The 17,302-nt window shown below is 36.0% G+C and overlaps 1 pseudogene; it reads left to right on the plus strand.

Annotated features, from left to right (window-relative positions):
* Positions 1-415: 415 nt before the first annotated feature.
* Positions 416-17,302, plus strand: part of LOC135116672 (uncharacterized) — a 34,031-nt pseudogene continuing 17,144 nt past the window's right edge.

The raw sequence follows: 17,302 nt of genomic DNA on the forward strand, positions 1-17,302 counted from the left end.
TGGCGTGCGATCGGCAAGTAGAATTAGATGCAGCTTCGTTAGGTTTGAAGGCAATTAGGGAACCTTTTTAAATGTCTCTTGTATTTTGTTTTGTCATCATTATTGTGGGCTTCGTCTTGAAAAAGGCTTTTGTATTTACCTTTTGTAATCGATCACGTTAAACTCCTGTATTCTAACTAAAGACCTATTTAACTATAACTTTATTTACCATTTTGTTGTTTTGTTGCGATTTTGCCACCATCGTTGTGGGCCTAGTCTTGAACGAGGCTTTCTAAGAAATAGATTGCGTTACAGTGCTATATATTCTAACTCATGACCTATGTATTTACTTGACTAGATTAATCTTCCTTCCGAAGCAAGACCAACACACACCACAAGAGGTCAATAACACAATTTCCCTTGTCCCAGGCCCGGCATGCTGAAACACGTGGCCGTGTCGCCGCACCGCGCGCGCGCAGACTCGTGAGCCTCGCGTCCTCTGCCTCTTGCTGCAGCCTCGGCAGCCTCGAGCATCGGCACGACTCCGTCACGGATCTGTCCCATAGAACGGTAAGTACTAGACCCTGTTTAAACATTACTTATTAGTTTGAATTCAGCGTTTACGTGATTCCGCCTTTGCCAAGTGCCTATCCAGCAAAACATCACATACTTACGTAAAACCCGAAGGTCTGTGGTAATAGCTGAAGATAGCCAGGATTTTACGTTTTTTTGAAGGCATTAGGAACTCTCGTAAATACGTTTTTGTCTCTCACCTCTGTCACTTTCTTTCCGTATTCCTTTGCTAGAACAGAAATACTTCCTAAGTTCCCATACTTAGCTTATTTTACTGAGTTTTGCAATAAACTAGCAATGCACTCTGACATCAGTAACGTAACCTTGCAACTTCAACTCTTACCTCTTGATTACCATCATCCATCATTCGGTGCTTCTCAAATGTTCTAATTACATGTAAAGTGACGGCGATGCCATCACAGTGCGTGCATCATCATCCGATTTCACTTTCTTGCCAGCTAATGGCGGAATTTCTCCGTCTCCCATGAGATAATAACCCCATGGGAACAACTCCGTATAAATATTATAACGACAGGAAATACTTTGTGGACATAGAAGATACTGTTATCTGTAATTGTATTTGAATATGCGTAAACGCTTCTGGGTTTATATTTTGTTGGAACTTGATGTTCGGCGTACAGTTATTATTTTTATTTTTAACTTCACCAAATGTAAGGATCGTTGACACGTTACGTTTATGACGGCCAGTTCGGTAATGCAATCGAGATCAATTCCCTTACGCGTTGACTTATCAGTTGAGAAATCGGACGTAGGTATTGCGCGATGCCACATTAATTACGTCGACCTTCTTACTGCGTTTAGAACTCAAAAGTTATTTGCGACAATTCTCAACTGCGTTTTTTATACAAGGATACTGTTGCAAAATATTCATTTTTCAATTGTCTGTAAGTACATCGCACAGATGGTCTACCATATGCTTTGTTCTTCATTATTTTCTGCATTAGCAAGGTCTCTAACTGTTTTGAGTGAACAAACTAAATATTTCCAACATAAATCCTGGGAATTTGTGCACAATGGGACAATTTCGACAATGCGTTCATTACCTCGCTGCTTTTAATTAAGCTGGCACTGACATTTTGATGGCCGATAGAGATAGCTGATGATTTCTCGATTGTTTAGCGACATGTGAACTTAGGTTTAGGAGTTAAGTATTGTTGGCTGTGGAAAGTTCTCGAACGGTGAGAGCATCCGAATTAGTTTTGACCGACATTGTGAGCGTTACCGTCTTGTCGGGTGATGTCGTTAAACTTTGGGAGACCATTGTGGGAAGCGGATTAATGAATCGTTGTTAACATTTCTCTCTTTCTTTTGTGCATTGTGCGAATAAGTAGGATTGACTATAATAAGGCACATTTAAAATTTTCAAATTAAAAATATTCTTTGAATTTATAAGAAAATGGTATTACTATGCCAATAATCTGATTGAATGTAGTCATCGTGTTACGTTATACTATTTCATAATCCGGGATTTTTTCAACCGCAATTGATTTGCGCAGGATTTCCAGACAGTAAAACTAAATGTTTCACGTCCAATAAACAATAACGGAAATGTAACCGATAAGAATTTAATGTACATACCTATGTGCAATATCATTGTTTATTATTTAATTATTGGTAATGCAGCAACATAGAAGACGACACGATTAGTGCATAATATTGAATAATAGCATTCTTGCAAACTGGTTTTATTTATAAAGCTGTTTTCCCGCCATTTTGAAAATTTTTGCAAATCGGTTTGAAATAAACAAACAATCAAAAAATATTTCTCTTTATTATATTACAAGTATTTAGTATTATACAGATTAATTAACTGAAAGCTGTACAAAATATTTAGTATTTTTAAGAAAAACATAAACCCAGCCAGGTTATAAAAAGCAATAACGACTCCGCTAAATTGACTAACAAAATTTACTAAAGAACTATATTTTATTCAGCCTGTCTAATAGAGCTGTCCAATACTCGATATATTTTTCAAACTACATATTGTTTACCATTAATTCTGGCTATGAGAGTTTAATTGTTTTTTCAGTATGTTTATGATCAGCCAGTTTTAAGAGCTGGTCACCATATGCAGACTGTTTGGTTTATTATTATCCTACGTACTTAATACTTGGTTATTATTTACTATTAACATATGCTCTGTAAATCCCTGTTTATAGCTTACAATATGTATCGTTGCATCACTTTGTAAAATAAATACGTCAATGAGATATTGTTAAAATGATTTAATTCTGCGGATTCATTAAGAATTTATAATATAATCAGTTTTTACGAGTTCCGATTCTTTATAACATTATGCAAATTGATCGATGAATCATTGATTAAGGCATCAAAAACATGTGTTCTCCAAAATCTTTGATGTTTTAGATTCTATTCTAATAAATAGCCTTGACCTAGATTTTAATGCTTAGTAAATATAAACAACTAGCTTCCGCCAGTGTTACCTGCATCCTGTAAACTTCTCCGTGCACTCGGTTAAAATGTAGCCAATAGCATCATCATCCTCCTGCCCTTATCCCAATTTTATTTGGGGTCGGCGCAGCATGTTTCTTCTTCCATACTCTTCTATCTGCCGTCATCTCACAAGTAACATTCTTTCTTACCATATCTACTTTCACACAATCCATCCATCGTTTCTTTGGTCTTCCTCTTCCACTATATCCGTCCACGTTCATACTCATCACCTTCCTCACAACATGACTCTCATTCCTCCGCATCACATGCCCATACCACGACAGCCGGTTTCCACGCATGTAGCCAATAGCCTGCTCCTATAAATGGACTGTCTAACACAGAGATATTTTTTATCGGACCTACAGTAGTACCTGCTTGAGATTAGCGCGTTCAAGCAAACAGTCAAACTCTTAAGCTTTATTATATTAAGTATAGATTAAGTTTCATATAGTTTATTGTTATTATATATCGAAGTACCGTTATTGCATCCTCATGTCGATTGTGATGAGCATAATGATCACTCTTTAACAGACATTTCCGATCCCCGACTTGGGAACCTCATTTAATTGTTAATTTGTTCTACACATGCAATATTATAGGTTTACACACAGACATACAATAGATAGACACGCCCTCTTAACTGTACCTGTCCTCTCTATTGTTTTTCTTTGTTATTGTTTATAGAATCTACCCATATGATTAAAGTAATCTTTGTAGAAATTCTGTCTTCACGTTGGCTTATTTGCATAGCGACATGTTTCAAAATGTTCTTCTATTGTGTTCTTAAAGTTGCCTTTGTCTCTTCTCAGGCTCAAGCTAGACTGTCTGTCTATGAACTGAACTTATGAACCGAATTTTATTTACATCGGTTCAGTAGTTTTAGAGTGCAAGCCGGACATACAGACTGATAGACAGAGTTACTTGTGTTTATAATAATATAATAGTTAAGATTTATAAGGCCTCTGTGACGTAAATGATTTACAGTGTCAATAATATTGATTTTATTTTCTGTTGTTTGCCAATTATGGAAATGTTAATAAATTGTAACTTAAAATGGTTTGCGTATGAAAGTGGTTGATGACGTTGCCATAGTATGATGTGAATTGTATTGATATAGTGTCAATATGTGGTTTTCCTTGTTTTTCGCAATGATAAACTTTATTAATTATATTAACCTATGTATTGTCGTGGGTATTTTATTGAGCGATTGTGCAATTGTTAAGTAAATAACATAATTGTTTTAAGTATTTTTAGTTTTGAAAATAAATCGTATATACACGTTACTTCAGTGTTAAACAAACAAGCATTTAAACCACAATTAATCCAATAAAACATTGGACAAAACCGCGAAATACCAGCCGCCATATTGTAACGAAAAATTAATCGTTTTATATTTGAACAAGACAATGCACGCATGCATTCGGGCACACATGTCACGTCGTGGGAACGCATGCTGGCATGACGCTAATCATGGACTTATTGGACAATATCATGCATGCATTCATGAAGAAGTACTAGTAGATTATGTGCTTTAGAAAATGACGAATTTGAAAGCAGAAACGTCTAGGCTTAAAGCAAGCCTCGGTAAACTGGCAGGGCAGAATAAGGTATGCTCTTCACTGATAGGACATTCCTATACCTAAGTATGAATTTCAAGGAGGGTTGTACCTATATTCCTGAATAAAAATTGTCCATATCTTAAAGAGCTGTTGGTCATCGGACTTAGGACCTTCTGGGCCAAAAAGAAGGTTACGTATTTTCAGATCAACATTTCCAAGACCATCTAATTATGTAATGATCCATTTCATCATTCATGTTTATTTTGTGATACTTCTGCATGTTATTATCAAGTCAAGTTCTAAGAAGTACTAATAGACAAGTAAGCGCGTCATCTTGCAGCATATAACCGTTTAGCGCGATATTGATGGTCGCCACATTTGTTTAATTGCGCGCGACTGGCCCAATTTCTGTGCAGTGGGTGTTTATAGTTTATCGTATCGGTACTGCTTTGAAGTTGTTTCTTTTAATTTTGGAACGTACTTACTTATTCATCTACCTCTTTTGTTAAACAGACTATGTCGGTTAAAGATTTTCTCAGATAGACTACAGTACCTTATTATATTTATGATTGAGTAGACACATCCTTCACTTATTATTTTTGCTTGAGCTTACAAAAATCGAATCTTAGTTACATTGACATGTGAACGCAAGTAGCATTTGTCTTATTAAATTACTTTTCTATGATTGCCTCTCCATTATCTTTCACCCATATTTCACTTACAACCGATCTATCACAGTTGCCCAATCATAATTCCACTCCGGTATTATCACGCTGATATCCGGTGGGTATTGCGCAAGCGCAGCGGTAGGTCACGAGCCGTCACTTCCTGCCATTACAGGCTTTCTACCGGTGAAATTGTTGTCACCCAGGTCTTGCAGACCAGACTGAATGTAGGACTTAAAGGCGAGATAGGGAGGAAGTTATTAAAAGCAAAGTTAAAGTTAAAACCTAGATTTTATAGTACCACTAATAGAAGAGATAAACTTTTGGTTTGTCACCTAATAGGTGGTGGTCGGTTTATAATTTCAAAAGTTAAGATGAGGCACGAATCTATTCATATTGTGTTAAGATTACACGGAGCTTTAAACTAGCCTTAACTTAGCGGCATTCATTGTTTACATATTTATGCATAGTGTCAACACGGCTAATCAAACTAAAACAAAACAAATGTAGACAGCTACTCATGACAGTAATTCTTCGAAGAGATCTTACTTATAAACTAAACAAACACTTACCTACAATAACATTTAACACAAACATACATACACACAGCAAATCTAGATAATATGATAAACAGGCTTTTAGTAAGCTTCGCTTTACCAGAGCATGTGAAAACAAATGAATGTTGGGGACCACGATAGCAATGCCAAGAAATACAGTTTCTGATAGCAACAGCCTTTGGCTTATACTCAACCCGACTTGACATAATTAGCTTTACAGTGCTATTTATAGTACATAGGACTGTATAGGATACAAAGGATCTTTTTTTACAGACGTCAAAAATCATCAATGACCCTCCCGCTGTGGGTTAGCAGCGGTGAGGAGTGTCAGAATCTTACTGACTAAAACCGTCGTGTTCGTCATAGGTCTTTTATGTACTAGGGCCGCGGTATCTCTTTCGAACAACCCGCAGCCCCGGCAGGCCTTGGCTCTGCTGGCCCTGCTAAGGATACAAAGGATCTTAGGTGGTTGTGTATATGATGAAAATTAAAAATCTTTGGAACCGTGCAACTAACTACTTTTAACTTTCGTTTCGAAAGAGCTTTCACAGCCTATTTACAATAAAAAATGACTTTGACATTTTGATGAATTTATTTACTACTTAAGTACGACGCCATAAGATGTTGATATACCTATAGCATTTTATTTCTTAAATATATCGTTGGATTAGTTGCAATTTTGTTAAAACGTTGATGTTATTTAATCCTTTAAACAAAGCTGACAATTAAGTATCGATTTTTTCAAACCTTTATGAGAATAAACGCGTAACAGTTATTATTAAATAAAATTATATAAGACGCCATTGTAAAATTATTCCTAGACATAATGAATGGATAGAAATTATAAACACAGAAATGTTTGTTATAATATTATGTATTTCAGTCGTTCAGTTATCTGCGTTTATAATAAGAGAATTTATACCTAATGGTCATACTCAATTTTGATAATATAACTTCGACAAATTAATTTGTCGAGATTTTCTTTATTTTTCTGCCCGTGAAAGAAAAAACAAATAAAACGCATTCCAAAAATATTCTTTACTGTATTGTACAATATCAAACCTCTGCATAATTCAACTATCTTCAACAGTACTTACAAATCCCATCACAACCACATACGCAAGACGCAAAACTTGGCTCATATACTCCCCACAATAGCCCACTATAATATCACATTACATGATATCTTACATAAACAATAAACTACTTATATCTCCGTATCATTAGCTCATGATGAGAAGCAACTTGAGCCCGTGTAACTGCCAAGTAAGTTGAAACGCCTTCAAGTTATATGTAAGTATCTGCACTTGTAGGTGATCAAGTTTCATGGACATAAGTAATACTGTTTGTTTAGACTAGGTTTTATTGTAAGCAAGTGTAGTGTGCTGATATTGGAGATGAAGGCTAAGGTTCTAGAATTACAGGGTTATAAAGAGGCGATCATCTCTTATACACAGTTCATAATAGATTACTAACTATAGTCTGATTTTTAATTCGAGTCAGTAAAATGACAGGGGCAACTGTCAGTTTCACAAAAAGGGTGACCCACTACAATAGTGATGTTCCACAATCGATCGACTTAGAAGTTTAGTCATGATTTTAGTCCTGCCAATAACAAAAAAATATAACAACAGTATTTTATGTAATATTTAATTACATGTCTTCAGTTTAATTTCGTAAATTACATATTTATGTTAATATAAAGCCAATTTGATATTAATAAAGAAATGAAATGTATGTACAAATAAATAAATGAATGTAATCTAGACTAACTTTTAATTCTCGATTTAAAATCTCGATTTTCCACATGACTATTTATTTGGGACCCTATTTTTTAAAACTGTGCAACACTGGAAATGTCATTTTACTGACTCGAATTAAAATCAGACTAATAAGGGTCCTTCCACGAGCTGTGTACGGAAATGAATATCTATTTTAACCGACTTCCAAAAAGGAGGTTCTTTGGATCACGTTTTGATTTTGTTATAGAGGCTATAGCACTTGGTGGCCTGCATAACTGTTTGATTACTTCGTGGAGAAAAGAATAACAAGTTCTTTATCTCTTCCAAGATGTATTTATTGTCAGATTATCTTTAATTAGGTAGGCCTTAATTAAAATAATCTTGGTAGCTTTATTTATGTCTGCCTTAATAAACCGATAACTTCGTCCGATAAAATATCATACTGTAGACACTATACCCAACTTTATTGTTTTAAGTCATCGAACCGTATTGTGGCTAATCTTTCACTAGATCTGGGATCAGGGCTTTTAACAGTCAGCTTAGACATAGACATCCTCTAGCAATAATCTAGATATGGGCTAAAAATAACTTTCTGTACACTTGATGCGCGCAGGCATCGTACGTGACCTTTCTACAATAATCTGGTGGTATGCGCGCGCGCAGAATTAATCGCTGCGACACGGATGCGCCAGGTGCTATACAGGTTGTTGTAAAGGCGTCGTGTGTGCTTTGTGTGAGGAAAGATTTATTTTTATTTGTTGTTGTAGCTGTCATGGCTACTGGTAGTTTGAAGTAACTTCAGATTGGACAGTATTAGCGTTGAGTTATTACTGCCATATTCCTAAACATTGAAACTTTATTTAATAATCGCCCAACCTATAGTAGTATTTAACACACAATATGTTCTAATAGTTAAGTTTGTATTACTAGGCAGATGTGACAATTTAAGTATGTGTGTGTGCAAAATCAGCCTAATATTGTCGCCACTACTCTGCCATAATTCAGCAACTCTATACTAATCTAGGTCGTAGACCCACCTAGGGGTCTACCACTGTATCATTCCTATCAAAAATTAAATTCAATCTGAGGACATCTGAGTGTAATCACGAATGAGTCACGCTAAGACACACGTGGTACCAACAGTGTTATACTTGTCACATGTATGCGCCTGCGCAGGACTCAATGATGTCATAGTCTAAGGGCCGTGACGCATGTTTATTTACAATTATTTGTTTGTGCTCATCTCTAGGATGTTAGCAATTTGTACTGTGTTGAGATGACTCAGGTAGGTTGGTTAGGTCATTTTGAATCTTCAATCATCAATACCTACCTTTATAGTTCTCTCGGACCATTTGAAGGAATCTAATAGCTTTGTCTTGCAGGCAGTGTCTTTAATAGTTTTATGTATTTCATAAGGAGAAATTGTCAAAACCTATTCTAGTTCATTCTTTAGTTATTTAAACTCTAACTAAGCCGATCAGCCCTTTGGGTATCGTCAAGGATATTCTTTCGAACAAACCCTAATGTAAATATAGCTTTCTTAAATACATATATATATGAATTGTAAAACAAAGGATATAGGTACCTAGGTAGCAAGACAAGAACAAAGCACCGTTAAAACAATTGCCCAGCAAGTACTTGTAAACAAATTAGTCCATGACCTGTCCCAATAAAGATTCCTTTATTGTCTCTCACAATTACCTCGATCGATGTAATCAATAGGTACAGTCTGCAAAAGTACACATCTACTATAGAAATAAACACTTTTATTGGTAAAAAATAATCAAATTCCGCAGTGGTGTAGCGTGAGGGTGTCAGACTCTTACTCAAACCCACCATGTTCCTTCTGTCTGGAGCCCTTTCTGTACCAGGACCTTGTAGGAGTATTCTCGAATAATTTGCAAAACATCTAGGTATATATGTGCTGTGTTTATATGTTGCGTATGTTTTTGTTGACTGTACCCAATGTATGCCCACACGCAATTTGTGACCAATTAGCATGTAGTAACAATAATTTAATTAAATTGCATGACGGCCAATAGATCGATAACCTGTGACTTGCGCCTGCGACTGTTTATGTAATACTTTATCGACCTATTGTAGTGCCGACGCGACGTAACTGGGACTAGGGATGGGGTAATGTCGATGTGTTTTAGTCGATAGTTTTTGTGCAAGAATGTTGTTTTGGTGACTAATTTAATGGCTGCAGTTGAGTCATGCAAAATGACTAATGTATGCACTTGAAAACGTTGCTGGTTTTAGATTTACAATAAGCACATTTTTATAAAAACCTAAAATAAACGTGCAAGTATGAAGCTTATTTATGAACTTTACCTAATGATACAAGGTGTTATGTTAATCTGTTTTGTATCTTACAGATTTTTAACGTCTCATAAAGTAAATCCATACAGATTTTTATCCAATACTTATATAACAGATAATAGCTGTTGCTAAATACAAACATCGTGCATGTACGATATTATCTAACAGTGTATCATGGCCAGTAGCTACATGTCGGTCGAATGCATGCTTGTTTATCCTTTATGCATGGTCTATTGTGTAAACTGCTGGAGTTGCTCGTAATCTGTAGTAATATAACAAAGATGAAACATTTTTGTTTGTTCGTTTGCGCCGAAACAACTGAACCGATTTGAAAAATTCTTTCACTGTTGGTAAGCTACACTTTTCCCGAGTAACGTAAACTATATTTTATCCCGGTACGGGCAGTTGCTCAGACGGGACGCGGGAAAACGGCTAGTGTTCGTTAATTGTGCAACGTGGTCCATTGTGGCGGTTTGGTACTCGATATGTATAGAGCGTGATAGATTTGATTAAGTATATCGACTTTGTGGTTTTGTTACTGACATTTTGTATTTTGTTTGAAGTTAAAATTGTGTCAGTTTTGTTTATATTTTGTACGTCTGTAAATTGAGTTTACGAGTTTATGTCGACGTCGATAAAACTGTTCACGAAATGTTCCCATGCCTAATGCCGGATACCGGACGAAGGGCAAGAGCCCTACATTTCCCGGGACCAATAGGGCCCAATTGATCCCAATATAGGGCCGGAAGTTGATCATTGTACCCGGATATGCACTTGTTGCGTAGATCCGCGCGTGCGCATACAACTCCACTACTCTACCGTGAAATGTTAAGTGTTCCTATTATGTTGTTTTTCTATAGAAATATAGTTCCTTTGTGTTGCATTGTAAAGGCATTAGGTGTATAATAGGTGTATGCATTTAATGCGCTTTGTGTGAATAATTTATTGGATTTATATGTGTGCGGAACTAATTTTGTACCTAAGTGTACATTACTAATTTATCGTGTATATTTGTACGTATTTGGTAAACGGATATATTTCCTCAATATTAGGTACGCATGAATTAAATCTGAATTCACGTTAACTTTAACGTTTAGCTAAACAGGAAGATATTAACTTGATTATTTTATAATTGGAAACGGTAATGACCTACTCATTCGCGTGATTTTATAAAAAGACAGTTTTAGCTTTTAAAAGTGTACCCGTAAAACATAGTCATAATAAATATAAAACTGTAACAAAATCCCAGGTTATTGTTTTAAAAAGCCTAGAAATACGAGTAACTGCTCAACGAATAACCTTCACAAAGTCATATTCTTTATTATTACAAGTAAAGGTACATATTATACGACTACAGTTATAGCAAAGAACTGTTATCACTACGCATGCGCACGGGGCCACGTGCAAGCAACCGCAGTGAAGTTATTAAATCATTCAATACTTAACACCGTATGATGAGTCATGCTAACGCATAATATTGACACATTTTGTACGGCCGGTCATCATCACACCGATGACATCCACTCGTGAGTCTGCAATAGTATAATGTATCAACGACCTTGCTTGTAAAAGTAGACGTTGAGAGTACGAAAGGTTTGTAATAGTAATTGTCAACTGTTATTAGGTAAATAAGAAAAATCTTATAAAATGGAATTGAAATGTTGTCATCACAAAACGCTGGTAAACAATCATCATCTCTTGTTTCTGCTCAATCATCATCTTTCAATTTGATATCTACGTGAAGAAAGTTATTGCTTATAAAGCTCACTATTTCTACAAATATAACACAACGATAGTTTATTATTCTATTCTTGAATGATCTACAAATAGTAGTACTCATTACAAATACGTTAGTAGTAATAATAGCGTGCTTTTCCTAGAAAATAGCATCAAAACAAGTTGGTGACGTCTATATTACTTCGTGCGCTCGGAATAACCAGAGCAGGAAGTGTCAAAGGTATCCTTGTAACTTTAGTTGTAGGGGCAACAGTGACGCAGTAATACCTATCACTTCAATTGTAAAATGGTTCATTGTTACTAAATGTACGTACTTAGAACAGCATTATTGGCACGCGTTAATAAAACAACAAATTAAGCTATGAAAAGTCTACGTTAATTATTCTATGACTGATTTCAAAGTTTACTATAATTATTTAAGAGTATAAATAATTTTCTTTGCCATAAATGAGGCATAATCTTCGAACCACGATCGCACTTTCTGCACGGAAAACTCCATAAAACTTTTATGTGATAAAATACATACTTTCATTACGCACGTCATTTTCTAGGAACCAATAAATTCTCGTTACTTAATTCCGTATTACATAACAACGTGCGAAATATCATTGTTATATCAATGACAGGGAAATGTCTTTGTGGGTTCTCTTCCTTCCTTCTCTACTCGACGGAGAGTGATATGTGTCGCAGTAACAAAACGTGCAGTAATTAAACGCTGGCCTTGTGTTTCTCCGTCTGTGTATCCGTGTCGGTCAGTTACGTTACTACAGATTGCATATTATATAACAGAATACCTTAAGTAACTAGTAGTTTACATAAAATCTATAACTTAAACTGATAGTCGGAATTTGGCGGAGTTTTACTTGAAATATTTAAAAGAAAATGCAGCTTTACAATTTACAAGTTGAACAGCAATTTTTCTTTTCACGATAGAATATGTTTTATGTTATGCATTTTCATAACCTCTCATTATTGAAAGGTTCAACATCGCCAGCTTCTTTCCTTCGCCGTTTTAAGCAGTAACCTAGTGATCGGCGATTGCAATCACAAATGTACGTGCTCGGTATTGAACTCATGACTCTCAAGTCAGGGTCGTTAGTACAAAGCCTCTTTTCAACATAGTCGGGTTTTCACAAGAAAGTATACTGTCATCGGTTGCTTCATTCTATAACATTTCCTCATCTCGGTTTTACCGAAATCGACTAGGAATCGGATTTTATGTGGTAACTATCTTGGGGAAATTCGATGCGCTTTTCCCAATGAAATGCAAATTATGGCTTGTCAATTTTAAATAGTTTTTGATCATGGATGGTGCTATAAATAACATAGTAATTGTTTATTTTCTCGCTCATAAAATTAAATTGTAATTAAAATCACTATTTACGGAATATGTCTCGCGTCGTGTGGCGCCTACCGTGTAAACGGCGCCGGCGCAGATTTACGAGCTAATTAATCAGTAAGCAGTTAGTTATGGCAGTAACTGCGTCGTTCTCTGATATTATTGCTACTTGGTTAACATTGTCCTTTGTTTTATGCCAATGTTACAACTATCAGTTATAAATGAATGACTGACACTGACTTACATTCAAACGTTTTAATATAACAATGTCCTGTTTATAGAAATGTTGGAACCAACCATTTTATTGTTATTTATATTTATGCTTTTATATTTTATGCTAGGCTTTTAAATATTACTCATCTGTCAATGTCTAGTACATATACAATTTAGAATAAATAAAACCGTTTAAAAATAAATTAGTATTTGTAGTTTAACGAAATTGGTTGAACTAAAAATCCGGGCTTTTGCCTCTTAAAATAAAGTATCTTAGTTGGCGATTGTGGAAAAGACATTGACCATAAATGACTCACTTCACAAGCTACTTTCATACAAAACCTTGACAACTTAAAGCCCATTAAACAAACCTCATGCACTCAACTCATCCGACAACGACTTGGAGACAATTGAGCCACTTTTGGCCACTTTGAGCCACAGATCTTGTGATAGCCAGATGTAGACACTAATTGTCATGTGACGTCATTAAGCGATCTGTCTTTATTTAGCTAATCGACGTATAAGGAAGTTCGCGGGTGAATCATCGAGACTTTGGTCGTGTGACTCTCGGTCACTGACTGCATGTCATGTATGGTAACGGTGTATTTTGTACTATTGGACTTTTTATAATTAATAGGCTGTAATGTTTCATCAAGCCGATGTATTTTACATTTATAATGCCTTTTATTGAGCTTATACTTATTGATAGCTCATAAACAGTAAGCCTGATTTACATGCCCATTTACAATGCATTACAATTCAAATTCATTGCCACAACACGATACAATACGATTGCCCACATACACATACCATCAAGTTAAATTTAACAACTATCTACATTCATTAAGTACCGATTGACATTTCGATACATTAATCAACTCCACGCGCGCTTGCGCATTGCGCACGAGTTTCACGCGATTGGCGACCTCTAAACGTCAGTGGTTCTGGGAACTGTAATGTCGCAAGCACCCCGAGGTCCAAGCATGATAATAAGTTGTTCTCAGAACTGAAGTATTACCTAAAATGTCGATATTGCTAAGTTTAGGCATGATGTAGCTACCTATAAGGACAAAATTGAGGTGTTTGTCCGGGTATTTAAGCTTTAAAATGTGTGACTTTAAATAGTTAACGTTAAAACAAATGGTGAGCTTTATTATTATAAGAAGATCTACAGAACTTTACAAATTCAGTGATTAACTAAAAAGTATTTCTTATGTCTTTCGATACGTGTGAAAATAAAAAGCTCTCCATTTAGAAAATCCTTCGTATGACTTCAGTTAATGGACCTATGGAATGGTATAATGGAAATATGATATTATGTTAGGCGTGCGATCAGTCTTAATAAATCGAGAGTATGAAGCAATCTTGCATCGTCATATTGTCAGCAGATGTGTTATGAAGCTGCCGACGCGATTACACAGTGACGATGACGACCAATTGTTTGATAGACATGTTACTGTAATGGTGTCTACACACCAAAGCCGCTGATGCCGGCGATGGCCTGGCCAACCCGCCGGCCGTATTTTGTACAATCATGCCGCCGGCTTTCATAGAGTATTTGACAATTACTAGAACACCACATGCCGCGGCAGTCGTGCCGCCAATGTGCCGCCGGGTCAGCGGCTTTGGTGTGTAGACTGTTATAGGCGCAAGTAATTGCTGTAATGCCGCAGTTTCTTCTACACATCATGTGATAGGAAATTAATATTATTTGTGAAGGCTTTGGAAGGCAAAAATATAACATGTCAAACACCTCAAATTTCTGGCTGATATAAAATGTAAATGACCTCAAAATTCTGCAAATTTTCTTTTAAAAGTTGAGTTTTCCAAAAAGTCTACTGAACCGTGTAGTATAGTAGTTCTTGTTAAATCTCAATCTTACCTTATCAAAGAGCCTACTAGGTACTACTACCTCCTACCTAAATAACTAGTTATTGAATCTGTGTAGATCAATTTGTCCCTTACAGTCACATAGCCACATCTCGACCGGTTCCGAAGGTTGTAAGCATAAGTTCACATCTTCAAGTAATTGGATGCTACATAATTAACATCTACAATAGGAAACAAGTTTTATACTTACGGTACACACAAGAAAATATCTTGAATCCCAACCAATATGGAAGAGAAAAAGATTGCATGCAAAGTTCTTGGCTTAATTGAAGGAAATCGCTGAATGGTTCGAGGACCATATTAGGACCAAACCTTTTATACAATACAAGAAGATGCCGTTTCGAGTATTGATCAATCATTGTAACAGATTATTATGTTTCTCTGTACGTTTCGTGGGTAGTAGAATTTATTACATGCTTATTATTCATCAGTAATATCTCAGTATTTCGGTCACAGTCACGGTCTGGCTACCGCGCGGAATGTCACCGGAGATCTATAGGGCTTGCAGGAGACGCGATCAAGCGAGAGACTCACACGACTGGTATTGAGGGCAGCCCTGATTGGCGAATACAAGGACCAGTTAATATATAGACTGGAGTCACTGGTTCTTATGTTCCTTTTAATTAAATACGATTGGAATATTCTATATTTATGTCATTGCAATTTAACGATGATCCATCGATTAATGGGAATATCTTTGCCGATCTATTATAGAAGTAGGATTTATGTACTGTTACTTTATATTGGCATGGACTCTGTCAGTTAAGGATAACCCTGATAATACAAATAAGGATAATGCAACGTAAGACCTTGCAATTAACAGTCAAAGAATTCAAGATATTGGTTGCAGTCAAGGTCTTCAAAACCTGTTTGCATATTATAATTCAAGTCTCTGTATTAATTGTTTTCTTACTGAATTAGTCAAACAGAGATGCCTAATTCTTCATTGACAATATATTGACACATGAACTGTTAAGTTCTAAACATATGTTTATCTGCACAAAGGACCAGGTTATTCAACATCACATAAGACCTCGGTTCCTCACGTAGGCGAACCGTGGGCGCAAAGCTTGTATTCTCGTTATTTGTCCAACGTTTCACATCATGATAATTGGATAAAGTAAATTGGAAAGTGTTTACTTTGTGATCTTTCTGATAACGTCAACAAGGCTGTGTGGTCGTATGGAAGGACCAGTTTTTGCTGACGGCTCAAAATGGTCTTTAGGGTCCACAATCAAACGTGATGATTTTAAACAGGCTTTTGCCATAGTTAGCTACATGTTGTGGTTCTGCATATATTTCAGGGTTTGTTGACGCTCCCCGGAATTGCAGTACGCTAAACTGTTCCTCCTCAAACAAATATATTTCCGCGGTTGAGTGCATAGTTGCGTCCTATTGTATGGTAATTCAGTACATTATTATGATGTCTGCCGGATTTTTACGCTTCATAGTTTTATATGGGGAGTTTATTTATGTGGTAGATTGTATCTCTTTGTTTATTATGGTTTATTATTTGATTTACTTTCTGCGCATGTTATACTTTCATTTCTATCAACAATGTTACCTTTCTTAAGACAAGGCGATCTTCATTTGTTTGATATCGTATTTTGTTTTCTTAGGCCCGGTTGTTCGGAGCTCAGTTACGTCAAGGTTAGGGTTAAATTCTAGTTACAGTAAAATTAACAGGGTTTAAATTCAAAAGCGTTGTTGAAGTATCAGTTAGTTTTACGAACGTAAAATTTCATAATCAAAACGTCAATTTACCGTGGTCAAATGACATCGGTCAAATTTAACTGTAACGTACGAACAACCGGGCCTTAATTTACTACACAGACTTGAAATTCAATATCAAAACGTTTTGTATTGAAACCTTACACGTTGTTTTGCGATATCGTAACATATGTTTTACACGAACATGGCCAGTGGGTGCGATTCGCTCGATGAGATGCGTGCGCGCCGGCGCAGGCGCACCCAGCCTCGCATATGGTGACTGCACCAATGATCCATTGTTGTAACTCTTTTGGGTGCAGTCCATTTAATTTGGGACTTTAATTATGAACGTGCTTATAGGATGAATAAATTTGGTATGTTTTGGTATGACTTGCTTCTGGTTACATTTTTAATAGCTATGTATGTATGTACTTATTATTTTAAGTTGTTGGTATGTCTCGTTTCCTAGTCAATTTTAATAATCCTTCTTAATTAGTTCTGGGCTTCAGTTCTAAAAAGTAAATGTATTAAAAATGTTTAA

Source organism: Helicoverpa armigera, chromosome 6 (genome assembly GCF_030705265.1).
Source record: "Helicoverpa armigera isolate CAAS_96S chromosome 6, ASM3070526v1, whole genome shotgun sequence".
NCBI classification, from domain to species: Eukaryota; Metazoa; Arthropoda; class Insecta; order Lepidoptera; family Noctuidae; genus Helicoverpa; species Helicoverpa armigera.